We start from the raw sequence: 19,787 nt of genomic DNA, 5'->3' as shown, positions 1-19,787 counted from the left end.
ATGAAAAGGGCCTGATGGTGGACAGTGTTCTTCATGGTGATTGGCTCCCGTGTAATTTGCGCTGGGGAAATTATCATGAGAACCTTTGCGTATTTGATTTTTGTCAGAAGAGAGTAAGAGATTGTTTCTCTGCCCCTTAAATCCTCCTTATGTTGTGCGAGTTGGAACCGAAATCCTCTACTTAATGGGGAAGGGTCATCAATAAAATATACTACAAAATATATACAAGCAGATCATCACATTAATTGAAATTCAAATAATCAGGACCGTAGCTGGGTTTTCCTGCCCGTATTTTATTATATTTACTCTTAGAATGGAGACATTATCACGCTGTCGAAAGTTTGCTTTGATGTTCGTCATCCCCTTGTTACCTTTCATCTACTTGTCCCATTTAACTAGGTGGCCTTACTTACTGAAATGTACTCAAAGTCTTGTTCAATCAGGGCCATGCCACAAAAAGAAGTTAGAAGGAACCAGAAGTTAGAAGTCCTGTTGCAATTCACAGCGTCGAAGATACTTAAGCCTTTGCTATAAAAATGAAATAAAATAAAATAGATACTCTATTTTTTCAGTGCAAAGAAAATAACAGGAATTAATTCTTCAAAAATAAGTGATCTTCAAAGAATACGTACATCATTTAGGTTTAGAATATATATGTTGTACTAATTGATTATTTGATAATTTTCTTCCTATTTACTTGTAACATACGTACTGAGAGACCGGCTCTTTCAAAGAGGAACACATTTTACATTTATCTAATGGTTTTTACCAAGAACTGAAAATCCACAAAACAATTTTTTTTTTTTAACAGTCACACATTTTTTTGTGTTCCCATAAAGTAGGAAAGTGAGATAGCAGAGTGCGTCAGGGGTAGGCCTGGGAGCCAAAAGAGTTGAGCTGCTGTCCCACTTCCGCCACTAATTTATCAGGTGACTTTGGGCGAGAAGGTGAATTCACATTTGCAAAAACAGCTAGATTCATGTTTTCTGAATGTTTCTTTTAAAACTAAATTTCCATGAATTGAGGAATCTGAGAAAATAGGTTTCTTCAAGTTAAGGGTCAAGTAAGTTCATATATATTGGCCTGCAAAGTTCAAATGTTAGATCCTCAACTGGGTGACTGAGGGTTTTGTTATTATAAACCAATCTGCTCCACTGCCTAGGGCATCTTGTTGAAGCACCTTGAGGGTTAGGAAGATTATTCATCTACTGAATGCCAGCTGGATATTGTAATTATCTTGCCTAATATCTGAGATGTTACTTGTAGATGTTCATTTTAGTTGAAAATTTTAATTTCTATAATTATTTTGATGCCTACGAAATCCACTTTTATTTATAAAAATTAGCATTTTACTTGTTTTTCTTTACTTACTCAGGTATTTAAAAATAAGCAAATAGTAAATCAGAGAAGGAGGCAACATATGGCGGTAGGGTCTTCTTACTTTCCCTGGACCATGATTTATGTCAGAAATAAGCTATGTAGTACTATGCCTTCTTGCCAGCAGTTTGCTAGGAGAAATGTTTGCTTGAAGTTTCAAATTCATTCTCTACCAAAATCCGTATTTCAGGATTTGCATTTAAAAACTGATTATCATGCCTTGCATGAGATTCGGAGATGCCACAGTTTGATATTAGATAAGGATGTCATGCTCAAATTGCAATGTCTAAAATAAATTTACAATTTTAATCTTCCCTGCTAAACTGTGGAATCAAGGTAACTCAGTGAATTTTGGCATTTATGACAACTTTGGCTTATGATCTTCTAGAGGGACAGACACTGTAATCCTGAGCTAACTACAGTTAGTAAGTTGTGTAGGATACTAATGCAGATTTTGGTGCTTAACATAATACAGCCGTTTTAAAACAGTGGATCTTTCTATATATCAATTGTTCTGAGCCAGTTTGATCTACAGAAGGGCTCCAGAGGCTTTCTGAAGTTATTTCTATATATTTATAATACAGAAATATGTTTTAGAAAACATCTTAATATTTTTAAGATTACACTGCCCTGTGGATTATAAGCTATTTCTTAATGTATATATATTTTATATATATAAGAATGTTGCTGGACCCTCTCTGTCTGGGAGGATGTGCAGGGTGGTGCAGAGAAGGGCATGTTTGCCTTATATATGGACATAAGGAAGGGCCAGAAAAATGTAAACTTGAACACAGAAAATAATTCCTGATTAGGCAATATGGACGCGGCAAGAATTAACACTTTTAAAAACCCTTATTTTAAAGAAATTTCAAATTTATGGGAGGATTGCAAGAATATAACAAATAACTTCTATAGATTTCCTCTTCCTCAAGTTTACTTAACATTTTACCACGTTTACCCTCCCTCTCCCTCCCTCCATCCCTCCCTCTCCCGCTGGAATTTCCATATCACAAAGTAATCTGAACTATTGTTTTTCCTGGGTAATGGATTACAAACATCATACCCTGTAACCTCTAAATATTTCCATGTATGTAGCCGTAAGAGCAGATATTCTCTTACATCACTTGATACAATAATCAAATTTAGGGTTTTCAGTAGTTTAGGAATTGGCTAATACTATTGTCTAATATACAATCCATATTAAAATATTGTCAAATGTCCTAATAATGTCCTTTCTAGCATTTTTTTTTCTGGAGCCAATCAAGGATTACATGTTGCATTTACTTGTCATGTCTCCTTATCTAGTCTCTTTTAATCCAGAACAATTACCTCGCAGAAAGATTTGAAAATAATGACATGCGTAAATTCGAGGACATTCAATTTCAACATGATAAAAATCTTTTTAAAGACATGCAATTTCTCTAATTAAAGCCTTAATTACGGTAAAAATTTATCTTAGTAGATCAGGCCGGATGCTGTAGCAGTGCTGCTTGAAAATGCAGATGATTCCGAAGAAAGCTCATCTACTAAAGTAAGTTTACGGTGCTGACAACTCGAGTTTCCTTTGGACACAGATGCCTTCTGGAACTTCTATTATGTTAGTCTTTAAATATATTTAATGGCAGTAATATTGGTTCCTTGGCTTGGACCTGTCCTGACGAGGAAAACAGGCCTTTGGGTTGCTGGTACACATCCGAGTAAACCTGGGCAGCTGAACATAGACTCGAAAAACCCAGGGCTTTTTTTTTTTTTTTTTTTTTTAACGCTTAACCAGTCTTAAAGGAGGAATAAAAAATAATATCTTCAGGTCTGATAAAAACACAAAGGCCAGAGATGTTAAGTGAATTGTCCAACTAATCGGTGACAGAGTTAGGGCATCAAAGCTTCTGACTCTTGATTTTTCTCTCTGTTACACAGTGTCTCCAAAATGTACTTTTGTTTTGCAAAACCATCAATAATGGCTACCTCCCATAATGCACCTCTAAAACACTTTTAGAGTTGGCATTTTTATGTGTCACATCAAAATCTTACTGCCAGTGTAGCTTTAACCAATGGCGAAGGCATGTAATAGGGCGTAAGCACTCTGCTTGCCCGAAAAGGTGCTGAAATGTGATAATATTACTAATGAAATGAAGCTCTGTACTTTTACACGATGTACTCCTAAATTTTTTAAATCTTTAAATGTTAGTTTTTAAGAATTTTTTGAAGTTCTAGCTTTAAAAGCAAAAATTAAAAAAAATTAATTAAAAAATTTTTTTCAGATTAGCAAGCCATGCACTCCACAGAAAGATCATAAACCTAATTTCAAAATGTATTTTGAGAGGATTTTAAGCATCAAATCTTTATATAAAAGTTCTTACTGCCTCTCAATGCTCCTAACTAAGCTTTGACAACAGTGAACCGTTGTTGGTTCTCTGAACAAAGCACGTTAATCCATAACACCCTTTCAGCCTTGAATGTCTCTCTCTACCCTCAAGTCTCTTTTGAGTCTCCATTGCAGTTCGCATTCCTAACCCATGTAAGTTCCTCAGGTGACGCTGCTGTCACTATCATCATTATCAAACACTTCATCTGGGCCAGATGGCTGTTCTAACTCCAAGGAATTTGATATCAACTCAATTCCTCTTTACAACAATCCTATGAAGAAGTATGAATAATATCCCCATTTTATATTTAAGAGACTGAAGCATATAAAGCCTACAGAAGAAAACATTATGGGACAGTAATAAAGCTAATATTTGAGCTGAAGTGGACTGGAAGCTTCCAGCATCTATGCTCTAATTACTAGGCCACGCAGCCTCTGTGTGATTAAAAGGAGATGGATCCTAGGAACTGTTATATACACAAGGCTCTTGACTGTCTTGTTCAGCATTTATGTTCAAGGAGCTTCTGGGGCTGGAGATGTATATATGATGGCACATTAACCCAAAACATACAAAGTCTGTTCTAGAAACATCTTTGTTGAAACAATCTTTACACAAATATAGAGCTGTAACTGGCACACCTAAATGTGTTAGGATTTACCATTCCTATGATAAGAAAAGTGTCTTAGAGTCTAATGAAAACCCTTGGCAATTTGAATATTATATGATACTAAATTAAAAAAAAAACCTCATTAGAGGTTCTCGCCAAACTGGTTTTAAGTTGTTTAGTGCAAAATCGAGTTTCTTTCCATCTTTCTTGCTTTCTTTTTCCCATAGTTCTTTGCATTCAAGTTATAAAGAAGTTCAATTGAACATATATTTTTTTTTTCCTAATCTGACTAATGTCCATTAGGTTTGTTTTTGTTTGTCTTCTCCCATCAAGAGCTGTCTCATATTTTCTTAAGTCAAGCTGTTAAATTGGTGGGTGGGATGCTTTTACTCCTTGTGTTCCACAGATGGGCATCTGGCAATTGCCACCAAGTGAGAGATTAATTTTCTTGTGAAAATCTCAGTAAATGTAAAAGTGAGAGCAAATTTAGGCAGTAAAGTAAGGGAGTCTCAGAATCTTTCGCAGATTAATTATAATTTATTTTTATTAAAGTAACTCTAGTTTTCCTTTCTGCACTTAACCTCATCTTCTCTTACCTCTCCTTTTCTTTCATTTATCTGGAACTGCTCTTAAATTTTTATTTTTCAAAGAAATTTTGAACCTTGATTTGTCCCCATTCTCAGAGTATTATACGTTGCCTGCTAACCTCACTTTTTAAATATTTCCTAAAACATCATTTTTACATGATATCACCCTAACTTTGCCAATTTTCACTCTTTATGAACATCGACATCTATTTTTGCCACACATTATTATTTATTTATTTATATTTTTAAAGCCAGCCGCCACTGATATTAAATTTTAGTCAACTGTGAATACATCCTTAACATAGCCCTTAAACATTTTTTACACTTCCTGACTTGCATCGTTCTTACTTGTGCCTGGTACCTAGATGTTGCATTCTGTAGAAAAATATAAACGTGAGTAAATGTACCATCACTGGCATTTAACGCAATGACACATACATAAAAGATCCTTAATATATCATCAGGATTTACCGCACCAAATTTTAGGATCAAATTTTATTTTTGAGTAATACCAACTACTAGTAAAATTGGTATTTCTTAACTTAGGTATTTTTTCTGAGGATTCCTCAAAGAGCAAAATGAAAATTTAATTATTCTAAAATAGAATAAAGTTCATTGTATCTTATGGATTCACTGGACATATGCCTAAATCTAAGCTACATCATAGGATCTTGGTGACCTTATTTTTTCTTTATCTTGAAACATTTTTCTATTTCATCATTAGAAGGACTGTTTTATTGATAATTATCGATTATTTTTAAAGGCATAAATATGAAGAAACAAGAATGATGAAATTATCTAGGCACAAAGAGGCATGTAAACTAGAGGCAAACTCAAGGTCATTGTCTCTTTTTGCAAAAACCCTTGTTTTGGAACACAGGCGCGTTTCACTTATGTATTGTGCTCGGCTGCTTTCGCTTCCACGTCAGAAGTGAGTAGTTGCAGTGGAGACCATGTAACTCCGAAGCCTAAAATATTTATAATAGCCCTTTGAGAAAACGTCTACCTAATGTTTATGGTTCTCTTAAAAGACTAGGACAAACAAACAAACAAACAAAGACAAAAAAAAATGACTAGGACAATAGTGAAAGAACTATTATCGTTCACGTCTACTAATCTGCTTCCCAAAATATTGCCTCATCTTTAAGAAGATGTAAGGGAAGCCTGGAGATACCATCACTGTCCTTTGTGTTTAGCTTTTATTGGGGACATTTGAGAACCCAGAAATTTTCATTTTCTGTTCTTAATGGCATAGAGGAGAAAATTGGCAGAGAGAGATGTTTTACGATTATCAGATGAATCAGGAGATAAATTCAAAGGGACGGATAGCAGTACCCTAATGATAGTGAACTGGATCACGGATAGGAAGTGGATCTTGTCAGTGGAATCTCGGTCAGTGGAATCTGAGACGAAGAGTCTTCAGATGCAGGACCTGGATGGATTTTCTAGAATCTCTAGTGAGCACTGTATTTCCAAGAACAAAAAGGACTATGGGAAGTTCATCTAGCCAGTCATAAAACAGGGAAAACCACATTGGGCAAGGCTTTGCCGTAAAACCTGGACTATTTCTATTTTGCTAAAAGGAGGTGTGACATATTTTTCACCTTTTATGATGTGCATGTGCCCAAATTTACTTGTCACAAAAGTGACGTTTGTAACATTTAAATGTATTTCAAAATTTCTGGCAGTTGTTTTCCACTCTTTATTCTTACTTCAGTGAATCATTAAGTGACAAATTTTTTTTTTTTTTTTAACAGATCCCCTGGACCCAGATGGCAAAAAACGGTGACAATTTTCTTGATACATTGAGAGTTAGATTTAAATGACAAGAAATAATAATAAAAAAAGGAGTAAACTTTGACAAGGTAAATTCAGTGTTATTTTATGTTAACTCTTTGTGTGTGTCTGAATCCCACACAAAATCTCAAGTATTCATATATAAATGAATTTGTTGGCCTTTATTTAAAAAGCTGTCTCCCAAAACATGCAAGTGGCATGTGCCCTTGAAATAGTTCGAGGCCTTGAAATCCTTTCTGGTCAAACATAAATGCTCCTGGCACCCTGTAGACCAGGTGTCAGGCTCCTGGAGTTAATTTGATTTGTAGTTTTTCCTTTGTTTGCCTGCCTTTTCCTCTCAGTTTTGATTCAGAAAGGTGTTTCTGCAGATATACTTCCGTATGCCTACATCTGGTTCCTATTAATTTTTCCTTGAGAGTTTAAAGAAAATAGTAAGGCAGCTTTTCTGTTTTTAGCCCCAAAATATTTGCTCGCATGAATCTTATATGCAAAACCAGGTTACCACACGGAATTAAAAAAAAAAAAAAAAACCCTTCAGTATCAAGATGAGCTCAGAGAGAGGTCAACTTTAAAAAAAAAAAAACTTCTCTTCTGACACTTGAGATAAAGTCTATCTTTGGCACAGGACTTTTTACCCTTGGGGTTGCAGGGGAGACAAGTCGGCTTAAGAATTTCAGGCTTAAATTAGGCAGTGTGTAAGCTGACAAAGATTTACTCATTGTTTTTCTTTTTTGTTTTTTTTTTTAGATGTACTTTTCCCTGCACAGAGTCCATTATAATTCTACACAAATCTTGTATATTGTAGATTTTGGGGAGTGGGGAGCATTATATAGAAGAAAAGGAATGGGAGAAAGGAGGGAGAGATCCTGTTGGTTTCCGATTGACACTAATAACTCCTTGAATTAAGGTCTCAAAAAGGTAAATCCTTACATCTACGTTCTGCTGTGACTCAAGTATAACTTTCCCCACATTTACTTTTATTATAAAAACATACACGGCAGTTAAATCCAGAGTCTCTGGAGTAAGTAAGACCCTGGGCCACTTATTATTTGTATGACCCCAGACAATTAACACCTCAGAGTCAGTTATATGGTCCGTAGAATGGACATTAAAGTGGTTCTATCCTTGTAAGAAATTACAGAAGTAAAATAAAACGTCAATTGCTTTAAAAAACATTAGGCGTTGCATACGTAATCAGTAAACATATTTTTATATATATGATGTAGAAGAAATACTAGTCTTGGAACTCAAATGATCGTGATTTTCTTATTTTTATATTCAGTACATATTGAAGGTTTTTTTTTTTTCTTTTCTGTTTAGAACTTGAGGCACAGTGATAAAGGAAGCCAGCCCGTCTTTCAAGGACCTGCTTAGGGGAGGGGGAGAGACAAACCTGAACACGAGAGCTGTGAGCGCAGTGGGCATACCCCACACAGAGTGGTCACGGGGTCTGCGTGCAGAGAGGGGCAACTTTTGTGGGAATTTGACCCTTTACTTAGGACTTGGAAGAGGGGCACAGCTTGTAGTACGTACAGGAGCAGTGAGGAGCATTTCGGGGGAGGGAAAAGCATGATGAAGAAGACAGAGGTACGGAATAACATGTTGCATCATGATCTGGTAAGTGAGTCCTTATAGCCTGAGTGGGGGAAAGGTGTGTAGAATAGAAGCCGGGGGTGGGACGGAGGAGAGGCTGGAAAAAAATGTGTGATCACCAGAGGGCTCTTTTTGTTTTAAGATTTTATTTATTTATTCATGAGAGACACAGAGAGAGAGAGGCAGAGACACAGGCAGAGGGAGAAGCAGGCTCCATGCGGGGAGCCCCATGCGGAACTCGATCCCAGGACCCTGGGCCAAAGGCAGATGCTCAACCACTGAGCCACCCAGGCGCCCCAACAAAAGGTTTTTTTCAGAGATTTTATATTAGAAAGTCCTTCTGGTCTCAGTGTGGAGGATGAAATGGAATGTGACGGGCAGGAAGGTAACTCACAGATTATTTGTAGTCCAGGTGAGAGATTGTAAATTCGTAAAGAATGCAACAAGAAATACAGAGGAAAGAGAGCAAACAAGTACAGTAAATACACAGAAGTTAAACTGGTAGGCTTTGTTTGGGTCATAGTAAAAACCTCCAAGAATGACAGACAAAATGAAATGAGATTATTTATTTATTTTTAAGTATTTTATTTATTTATTTACTTATTTTGATTTTATTTATTTACTCATGAGAGACACACAGAGAGGCCGAGGGAGAAGCAGGCTCCATGCAGGGACCCCACGTGGACCTCGATCCTGGGACCCCGGGGTCACGCCCCAGGCCCAGGGTGGCGCTAGACCGCTGGGCCACCCGGGCCGCCCCGATGAGATTACTTAAATATAAGTACCTTGTAAGCTGTAAAGCTCTATATGATTTTCAGCTGTTATCCGCGTTCAAGATTGTATAATCAATGACTTTAAACACACAATCAATATGTCGACCTACAAAGTCTAACTATTGTCTGTTCTTGAAGTTTGCAAGGCTTCAAACTGCCTTTTACATACAACCTTCCAGTCGTTCAGAGACCGTCCCTAGCACCCTCACACACTTGTGAGATCACAAGCCACCGTGACACGTGGTTTCCATAAAGCTCAAGCTTGTCATGTATCTACAACATCCGGCAGATGGACCCGACTTCAACATTTTACCAGAAATTCGGTGTCAACACGCCCGCATGCACACACACACAAACTGGATCAAACCACATGAGCTGTTGAGGCAACAGAGTCATAGATTTTTATAGAGTTTTATCAATAAGAGTAAAGTGTATAAGAATTAGAGCTGTGGTTCCAAATCGCCTCGCAGGGTGTTCGTTTTTGAGCCGAGGCACAAGTGACTGAGAGGGGTCGACCCCATTTTCAAGTCATAACCATGCTTTTCGTAGAGCCAGCGACAGCCTTCGGTGGTCGAGGTGCTATGGGCTTTGAGAGAAGACCATCCCCCATGCTCCCTGGGTCTTGGACTCCTCTACTGTTGGGGAAATCCAGCCATGCCTGGCATGAGCTCAAAAATATTCAGAGATCATGCTCTTATATTCCACATTTTGGGGCCATTTATCCATTGACATTAGGCCTGCCACATCTGTTCATGCATTTAAATGAAAGTTAAAGACCTTCTTTTTTGATCAAGTTTTAGTGTTTTCATAATTTATATGCACCTCACTATTCTAGAAGAGTTTGCTCAGAGTCGTTTTCTCTGTTTTATCTGTCATTGGTATTTTTATGCCTTTTATTCCACAGCCTTTAAGATGTGATGTGAATAAAAACAGCTTTCTAAATAAAGATTGATTGTCTGCTAACAGTTACCCAATAAACAATAGTCTTCATATGAGACCAAAAAAAAAATACTATATACATTGGCTTAAGGAATAGAATGGCACATATCCTAAATTCTTGGAGTTTACACAAAGCAATATCCTCACATATATGGTAAGGTGACATGGAAAATTAAAGCTGATGGGGATTTTTTTTGAGAAAAAAATGTTTCGACAAATGTTTTGTTCAAATTGTCTAAAACATTCTGTGTGATGGTTCCTTGATACAGGTGTCGGAACCATGAATTTTTACTGATGGAGATTGATTCTATCCTATTGAGAAGAATGTCTAGATGGGACACTTAATGTCCACAGGTCAAAAATCCCACTTACTTAAATTTCTTTCCCTTAGTAATCTAACACCTTTTCGATCTACTGGAAGAAGGTAGCATGTTTGGGAAAAAACCTACTAGCTTTTCCTCTACAGACATGTTTCCTGAATTCATATTCACATCATTTCATTAAAAATATATGTATCATAGAAATCAGATTATTTTTTGTGTTGACTCTGAGTGGAGAAATGAACTTCTGTCTTAAAATAATAACACAAACATCTTTTAAAATTTGTGGTAAAATGCTACTTGAGGAAGTATAAGGAAGCACAACAGTAAAATAATGTAAATATATTATTATTAATCAAAAAACATCCATCATCATTGGAAGAAATAGAATGTGTCCCAGAGATATTTGAGTGAAACAGTTCCCCTATATTTAGTGAACAGGTCAACATGCCGTTCTGGAATTTAATAAAACTTTTTTTTTTTTAAACTCAGGAGCATTCCAAATAGTGATTGTATTTTTTTCCTCTCTAAATACCTCATACTTATGCATTTTAAAATACATTCAACTCTTATGCAGGTGTTTAAAAGACTTAGGATCTGATTTCTCCCCTACACTGAGTTCCAGACTTGAGCATCTGCTGGCCTGCATGACACCCCCTTTTGGTTATCTATTGGACACCTCAAACATTCTTACATGTCTTAAAAAAAAAAAACAATTTTCATCTCTCCCCCACTCTCTCCATAAAACAGCTTTTCCATTTTTCTTATCCTCGCTTATTCACTACTGTTCAGCCAGTCAGCCAATCTAAAAATCTAGAATTCGATCTTGATTTCTCTTTATTCGTTACTTCTGTATCCATCTGTTGGCATCCCTGAGACGTGAACATACAGATACATCCCGAATCATATCACTCCTCGCTTCCTGAACCACTACCGCCGTCACGCCCATGCCACCGTCCTGTCCCCCGTCATCAACCCCCTAACTGGTATCTCTGCTTACATCCTTTCCTCTCTATACTCATTAGACCCAATGTGAACACACACTTACACTTAAAACTCTGATATTTTTCCTTAATATTTAGTGAAAAATTCCAGTTCTTTATTTATGCCTACGATGTCCCATATAATCTGATCATTGGTTCCCCTTCCAATCCCATCTCCTCTGACTTTACCCAATATGCCCCATCCATAGAGGCCTTTTTGCTCTTTCTTGACAAGCTCTTCTTCATCTCAGATTGTTTTTTTTTAAAGATCTTATTTATTTATTCATTCGTTTCAGATTGTTTAAACTACTTATTTACTTAGTGTGAGATACTTTTCACCCACAACTTTACATGGTTCTCTCTCAATATTTCAAGTGTCTTCTCAACTATCTCATCAGAGAGATCTCCAATGAGATAATTTAGAATAGCCTTCTCACCATTTTTTGTACCCTCACTTGCTCTCACCTTATCTTACTTATTTTCCTTATATAACCCATTTCTATCTGCAGCTATACTACTTTTTAATTTTTTTAAAAGATTTTATTTATTTAAGAGAGAGAGAGTGAGCATGAGGGGGTGAGGGGCAGACAGGGAGGGAGAAGCAGACTACCCGCTGAGCAGGGAACCCAACTCGGGGCTCAATCCCCAGGCCCTGAGATCATGACCTGAGCCAAAGGCAGATGCACAACCAACCAAGCCACCCAGGTGCCCCTGCAACTATACTATCTACCTGTTTATATATTTATCTCTTATCTCCGTCATTAGAATTAGTACCTAAGTCAGACATTTTGTCTTAGTAGCTGCTATATCTTCAGCACCTAGAGCAATACCTGGAACATACCTCTTACTTAAAATATAAGCGCTGAACGCATGAATAAAATGCATAATTAAAACTACCTGGAATTCATTTTTTCAACTTCCTTCTCCTATTTTTATACTCTAACATATGAATCGGGCAGGTAGGATGTGTGGAGTATGAATAAGTGTCATTGATATTATTTCCTCTATATTGCTTTGATCTTTTAGGTGTATCAATTATATCTATTTGCCTTATTTTCTTCATTTTTGAATAGTGTAGATACAGTTAAGAGATTAGACATTAACCTCCGTTTCAAAGTTGCTTTAAAAGAATATATCTGAAAAAGTTGGAGAGGATGCAGAGAAAAGGGAACCCTCTTACACTGTTGGTGGGAATGTGAACTGGTGCAGCCGCTCTGGAAAACTGTGTGGAGGTTCCTCAAAGAGTTAAAAATAGACCTGCCCTACGACCCAGCAATTGCACTGTTGGGGATTTACCCCAAAGATACAGATGCAATGAAACGCTGGGACACCTGCACCCGATGTTTATAACAGCAATGTCCACAATAGCCAAACTGTGGAAGGAGCCTCAGTGTCCATCGAAAGATGCATGGATAAAGAAGATGTGGTTTATGTATACAATGGACTATTACTCAGCCATTAGAAACGACAAATACCCACCATTTGCTTCAACGTGGATGGAACTGGAGGGTATTCTGCTGAGTGAAGTAAGTCAACTGGAGAAGGACAAACATTATATGTTCTCATTCATTTGGGCAATATAAATAATAGTGAAAGGGAATATAAGGGAAGGGAGAAGAAATGTGTGGGAAATATCAGAAAGGGGGACAGAACATAAAGATTCCTAACTCTGGGAAACGAACTAGGGGTGGTGGAAGGGGAGGAGGGTGGAGGGTGGGGGTGACTGGGTGACGGGCACTGAGGGGGGCACTTGACAGGATGAGCACTGGGTGTTATTCTGTATGTTGGCAAATTGAACACCAATAAAAAATAAATTTATTATTAAAAAAAGTTGAATATATATGGGGAACACCGAACAGTAATACTGAGGTTAAGGTGTATTAAAATGCATGTCTTTTTTTTTTTTTAAAGCAGGTCTAGATCCAAAAAATTATTACCATTCAATTTTGTGTTTATGAGAAATGAAGAAAATGAGACGTTAAAATATTTTTTAGGAATAAAGCACTCTGTCACAAAAGCACATGTCAGACTGTATAGTGCATTGGCTACTTCTTGAAAATGCTAACAGCTCTGTAAGCTCACATTTCTTCTCTTAGAAGGAAGATTTGTTACAATTATGAATTTTCAGGTTTTTTTTAAGATTTTATTTATTTATTTGAGAGGGAGAGCACAGGCAGAGGGAAAAGGCAGAGGGTGAAGCAGACCCCTCACTGAGCAGGGAGCCTGACCCAGGCTCGATCCCAGGACCCTGCATCACAGCCTGAGCTGAAGGCAGACGCTTAACCAACGGAGCCACCTGGGGGCCTGCCCAAATCTCCAAGCACTTATGAACTTCAATCCCGCTGCAAATTTTAGTGTTTTACACGTTTTGCAAACTGCTCTCTTTGAGAATATTTCAGTATATGGGCTGCCAAAGCAAGCACTCTCCGAGAATTTTTTTAAATGAAAAGAATTTGTGAAAAGGGGACTCTGGTCTTAGGCATCATTACCTTAGCCTGTCATGACTTGACTCACTATTTAAAAAAAAAAATCATTTTCTCTGTGAGTTAAAAATTGATCCACAAGGAAACATACATATCAACCCTTTGAAACCTTTGATGGTTTATCTGTATAAAATTTCAGGTGAAGGTTCATCTAGCTCTCTATATCCTGATCATTGCTTCCTATATCAATTACCCTTGTTCAGCCTTAAGACTGAAGCAAGGAACAACATACACTGAAAAGTATTGGTTTCTTTCTTTCTTTCTTTCTTTCTTTCTTTCTTTCTTTCTTTCTTTCTCTTTTTCTTTTTCTTTTTCTTTTTTTTGGAGAAAATACTGAAGAAATAATTCTTGGCTATCTCAGGAACTTCAGGGAGATACTTTAGTAAGATATTGAGGTTGGGACTTGTTTTTATGGTGACAACTTAAAATACTGAGCTAAACTTATTAAATTTATTATTTCTGAATATAGCTGGCAAGGCCACCTAGGCTGATGGAAATACATTTAATTTTAGGGCATAAATGATACTTGGAGCCTCATCTTGTAAGGGGACAATTTTAGACAGAGTGGCAATAACATCATCTAAAATCTGATACAGCTATATTGTACTCATGGTATTGTGATAGATATTAAATGCAGAATATAAAACAAAATTTTATAGGTCTTAACGTGCTACATAAACGTTTTTATTAGAATACATTTCATCATTTCATTGTATTTTTTTTTAATAGATCTGTTCACTCGTAGCTATGTCTCGAATTTGAATTTCAGAGGTTCCTTCAGCAGCCTGCAGAGATGCTCTGTCCTGGACCGTCTTGCCTGAAGACTTTATCAGTTCAGTTGGGAACGGATTTTATAAGATAAAGAGGAACTAGAACCCGATCTCAACCTTATAGCTCAGAATGCGTAATCCTATATTCCTGAGCCGCCCAAATACCCATTTACTGTGCATTTCTGTCCCCTGGCTGTATTAGAGGATTTTATTTATTTATTTATTTTTATTTATTTATTTATTTATTTATTTATTTATTTATTTATTTATTTATTATTTTCAGTGATTATCACATGTGGGTACAATCTCAATCCCTAATATATGCTTAATATTTTTGCCAACTTCCTTTAGTATAATCCATATATGGTGGTGCAACTAACAGTCTCCAGAGAAGAATCTAATTTTTAATAGCATGATTTGCCATGATGATACGCAAATGTTTGCATAGTGAAAAGGGTTAGTAGAGTCAAAGAAGGGTGGAAAACTGATGGGGGGGGCAATGTGATATCCATAGAAGTAGTTGCTCCCCGTATTTCCTAGAAATGTGCCTCCTTGAAATTACATATTATACATCTCAGGATGCATATAGTTTTTTAATTTTTTTTATTATTTTTTATTATTTTTTTTTAGTATGCATATAGTTTAATATATTCACTGCCTATATCCTATGCGCTCTTCTTTCCAGGAACCCGCTGTGGTCATTTCTTGATTTTCTTCATCCATCTCCTTAATGGCTCCAGGATAAATTATTTCTGGGATAAATGATTCTGTTGGAATGTAGATCACATCACTCCTCCGGAGGAAGCTTTCCAGTAGCTTTCCGTCGAGGGGTAAAAGCTAACATCCCTACTCTGTCCCTCCGAACCCTGCGGTCCCTAGCCTCCATCATTGCTCTAAGGTCGTCTCGTCCTCCTTCCTCTTGCTTGCTCCCTTCACGTCACACCGTCCTGGTTGCAGTTATCTGAACAAACCAGACTCACTTTTGAGTTAGTGTCTCTCCTTTGGCCGTTCCTTCTACCAAAATAACTTCCTCTCATATATCCCCGTTACTGTCTCTATAGTGCGTCTGTGGCTAACCCACATCCTTCCTCCCAGTGAGTAGGAAAGAGTCTTATTGAATCGCTAGACTGGGTTAACGCTCTGCATTCTGATTCTGTGTCACCTTCCATTTTCCATTTTGCACGCTTTATCAATTTTTCCTTCGGTATCTGGGTAGAAAGCGTATACTTGCAAATTGATGTCTGTCCACAAAATCCAAAACGAATCTTATTTTATCTCCCATGAGCGGACGAAACAGCTTTGGATTCCCCATTGCTTCAGTTGTGGAAATCATAATCTTGCCAAGCAAAGTAAATTATATTCTCCTGATTTAAAGTAGTGACTTTTATAATCGATATGATTTTCTCTTATTCTTCTTTCTTTCTTCTCTAAAGGCCATCTAATTCCAGGATGGGTTTGCGGAGGTGACCCTAAGGGAAGGGACATTTGCTTTTTGGTCCATTCTCTGTTTTCATTGATTTCAGCCGTGGTGTGACCTATCTGTCTACGGCATGGGCAGCCACTGCTCCTGCTGCGTACTCATTTTTGTTTAATATTTTCATGTTTTCCACTTTTGGATAGTTTTAGATTTACAGAAAGGTTGCAGTGATAGTGCTGAGAGCTCCCAAGTATCCCAAACCCAGTCTCCCTATATTATTAACATCTTCCATTAGTATATGACCTTTGTCATGCCTAAGGAACCAATATTGATCCGCTATTAGCAGCTACTCTCTATGCTTTTTTCAGATGTCATTAGTTTTGCCCTAATATCCTTTTTCTGATACAGGATCTTATCTAGGATTGCTTGCTCCCTTCATGTCACACTGTCCTGGTTGCAGTTATCTGAACAAACCAGACTCACTTTTGAGTTAGTGTCTCTCCTTTGGCTGTTCCTTCTACCAAAATACCCTCCTCTCATATATCCCCGTTTTTGCATTCAATCATCATCTCTCCTTAGGCTTTTCTGTGTTTCGACAGTTTTTCAGACTCCTTGCTTTCAGTGTCCCTGAGGAGTGGGGGTCAGTTGTTTTGTAGACTGTCCCTCAATCAGGATTTGTCTCATGGGTTTTTTTATGGGTAAACAAGGCTTCTGAGTTCTGCAGAGGAGCTACAGCACATCATGTGAAGGGTACATCCTATCAACGTGCTTTACCCCCGGCCATGTTCACGTTGCTCACCTAAGGCAGTGTTTGCCAAGTGTCTCCACTGTAAACACGCTCAGACCCGTGCACGCAAACACTTCTGCATCATTACTCTTTGTAAGTAAGCCGTTCTCTTTGAGAAGGGATAATCCACATAAATTATGTGGATTCCTGATAGATGTGTCTCTCCTTTTCTACTTGTGTATTTATTCAATCACTTATTTCAGTGATTGACTCACGGATATTTATTTTATGCTTTAGGTTATAATATAATACTGTATTTATTTAGTTGCTCACATTGTTCCATCTTTGGCTGTTAAGGGAGCTTTCAGCGTCTCTATGAATTAACCCATTATTTTGGATTTTTAAGCATTTATTTAGTTGCTCACATTGTTCTATCTTTGGCTGTTAAGAGAGCTTTTAGGGTCCCTGTGAATTAACCCAATATTTTGGATTTTTAAGCATTTCATTTCTGGCACTATACGATCCTCCTGGCTCATTTTGCATATTCCTCACCACAGTTCTGTTAGACTCAGCTATTTCTTCAAGGAGCTTTGGTTCCTTTTATTGGGCAATGGTATTAAAAATTGAGATCGGGGTTCTAGGTGTGCTCACTGCTAATATGTGCCTTATAGTAACCCACGTATAACTCATCAGTACCTAGATTAAGCTAAATATGAATTTAAACTGATATTTCTAACTCTAGTCCAGGACTACTTGGTTCGCTCTAACCTCTCCCCTTGCTTATCTATAAGTTCCCACTCCAACAATGAGAAACCTGGATCCCACTATCCACTATCATATTGCTTGTTCATTCATTTTTTAAAAAATATTTTATTTATTTATTCATGAGAGACCCAGAGAGAGAGAGAGAGGGGCAGAGACACAGGCAGAGGGAGAAGCAGGCTCCATGCAAGGAGCCAGACGTGGGACTCGATCCTGGGACTCCAGTATCACGCTGAGCCACCCAGGGATCCCTATTTATTCATTTTCAATCTGCCTGTCTAGTGGTTAGAGAATTGTTAACCTCTGCCATCCTGGGAAAGAAACTGCACCAACTAGACTAAAGTTCATGTACATTTTCTTCTGTCTTTAGTCTTACAGTCTAGTTATTTGCAAAGGTATTCAGGTCAGCATCTCTTTTTATCCATCCCCTATAGTCAGGTTATGTCATATATTTTTAATCCAGTTATGCTTTTCTTAAAGGATTTTATCTATTTATTTGAGAAAGAAAGAGAGTATGAGTGGGAGGGAGGGGCAGAGGGAGAGGAAGAAGCAGACTCCGCACCAAGCAGGGAGCCCGATGCAGAGCTTGATCCCAGGACCCGGAGATCATGACCTGAGCTGAAGGCAGACACTTATGGGGCTGAGCCACCCAGGTGTCCCTTCATATAATTATCCTTTTGTCCCAGTGTGTAGTTCATTCTCCATCCCCCACCCTCTACTTCATCTTTTTCTTTTCAGTTTTTATGCAATACAGCTCACCCGTTGCACTGTAAAGTTCTATGGGTTTTGACAAGTGGACAGTTGCTTATGTCCCACTGGAGAACCATACAGAATAGGATCATGGTTCCAAAAGATCCTTTGTACTTCACCTCTTCAACTCTTCCCCTTTTGTTCCCATACCCCTGGCAACAACTACCTGCTAGTTTTCACTGGTCCATGCCTCTGCTTTTGATTTGCAGGGTCAGGCTTGTAAATACTACGCTTTGTTACTGATGCAGAACCCGTCAAGATGTCTTGGCTTCTTCCATTCCACGGACACGCTCAAGCCCTTCTTCGCTCTTTCTGGGGCATACGTGGCCTTCCTTAAAGCGTGGCCTTCTATTTTGAGATTCTTCTATATGATCCACTTGAAACAACTCACTTATCCATGACTTTTCTTTGTCTTTGGTGCCATACTGGACTTGGGGCTTCTGAATCATTAGGAGTTTGAGTTCCTTCCCTTTCTGGATTCCACTGTGTGCTATTGATCTATTTCTTTATTTTTTTATAGAATATCACATGGGCTTAATTATGCTAAGTTTGCAGCAATTTTAGAAATCAGAAAATATAAATCCTTCTACTTTATTCTTTTTTTTCAACATTGCATTGGTCACTCTGTGTCCATTGCCCTGTCATATAAATTTTAAGATCAATTTGTCCATTTTTCTGAGAACACCTGATAGGATTATGATTGGGATTTCATAGAAATGATAAGTCAGTTTTGTTACATCTGACTTCTTAATAATATCAGGTCTTTCAATTCATGAACATATTATGTCTCTGTTTATTAGTTGTCTCTTTATAGTTTATAGTAAAGGAATGTTTTTTGTCAAGTGTATTTTTTAGTATTTGATGTTTTTTATACCATTGCAAATAGAATTATTTTTAAGAACAAGGATTGTATTCCATTTCTCAATACTAGAATTTCTATCGGTTCTTTTTTATATTGTTTTTCTTTATTGTGATTCTGTTATCACTTCACTCATTATAATCACATTTTTAAGTCTTTTAGCATATTTCAGATAGCTGTTTCAGTATTCCTGTGTGCTAATTATAATATCATGGCAGTCTTGGGTTCTGTTTCTATAGACTGATTAAAAAAAACTAAAAAAAATTAAAAAAAAACTATGGGTCACATTTTTCTGCTAATTTGCATGTCTGGATTATATTTTCTTTATTAATACGCTGCTGGTTTTATTTGGGCAGAGCTGTTAAATTACTCGTGGATTCTTATTGATCCTGTTAGTGCTGGTTTTAGTCTTTGTCAAGGTAAGCCTGTTTTGATCTGTCCTTCGTTAGAGGGTGATGTCTTTATTCCAAAGGTATGTCTTCCTGGGCTCTCAACTAAACATCTGAAATCCTCAGCAATACCTCTCCTCTCTGGATGGACCAAGACAGCAATATTTTTCATCATCGTGGGGCCTCTGTTCTCCACTCAATCTTAGGCCAGTGCCATCTGCCTTCTGCCAATTTTAGTAGGTCTTTTTGTGACCATGCACAGCACATCCCCTCCCCTCCCAAAGACCT

At 37.5% G+C, this 19,787-nt stretch overlaps 1 long non-coding RNA gene across 2 annotated transcripts; it reads left to right on the top strand.

The window, feature by feature from the left end:
- Nucleotides 1–1,391: 1,391 nt before the first annotated feature.
- Nucleotides 1,392–10,046, top strand: LOC144323435 (uncharacterized). Of its 2 annotated transcripts, none has more exons than XR_013388872.1 (4): nucleotides 1,392–2,908; nucleotides 6,695–6,802; nucleotides 7,540–7,652; nucleotides 8,055–10,046. It is a non-coding gene; the product is annotated as an uncharacterized LOC144323435 (long non-coding RNA). The 2 variants fall into 2 exon arrangements; XR_013388871.1 differs by having other exon boundaries at nucleotides 7,482–7,652.
- Nucleotides 10,047–19,787: the final 9,741 nt, after the last annotated feature.

The sequence above is a fragment of the Canis aureus genome, chromosome 11, assembly GCF_053574225.1.
Source record: "Canis aureus isolate CA01 chromosome 11, VMU_Caureus_v.1.0, whole genome shotgun sequence".
Classification (NCBI taxonomy): domain Eukaryota; kingdom Metazoa; phylum Chordata; class Mammalia; order Carnivora; family Canidae; genus Canis; species Canis aureus.
The sequence above is the reverse complement of the archived record's forward strand: the minus strand, read 5'-3'. Positions and strand labels throughout refer to the sequence as shown.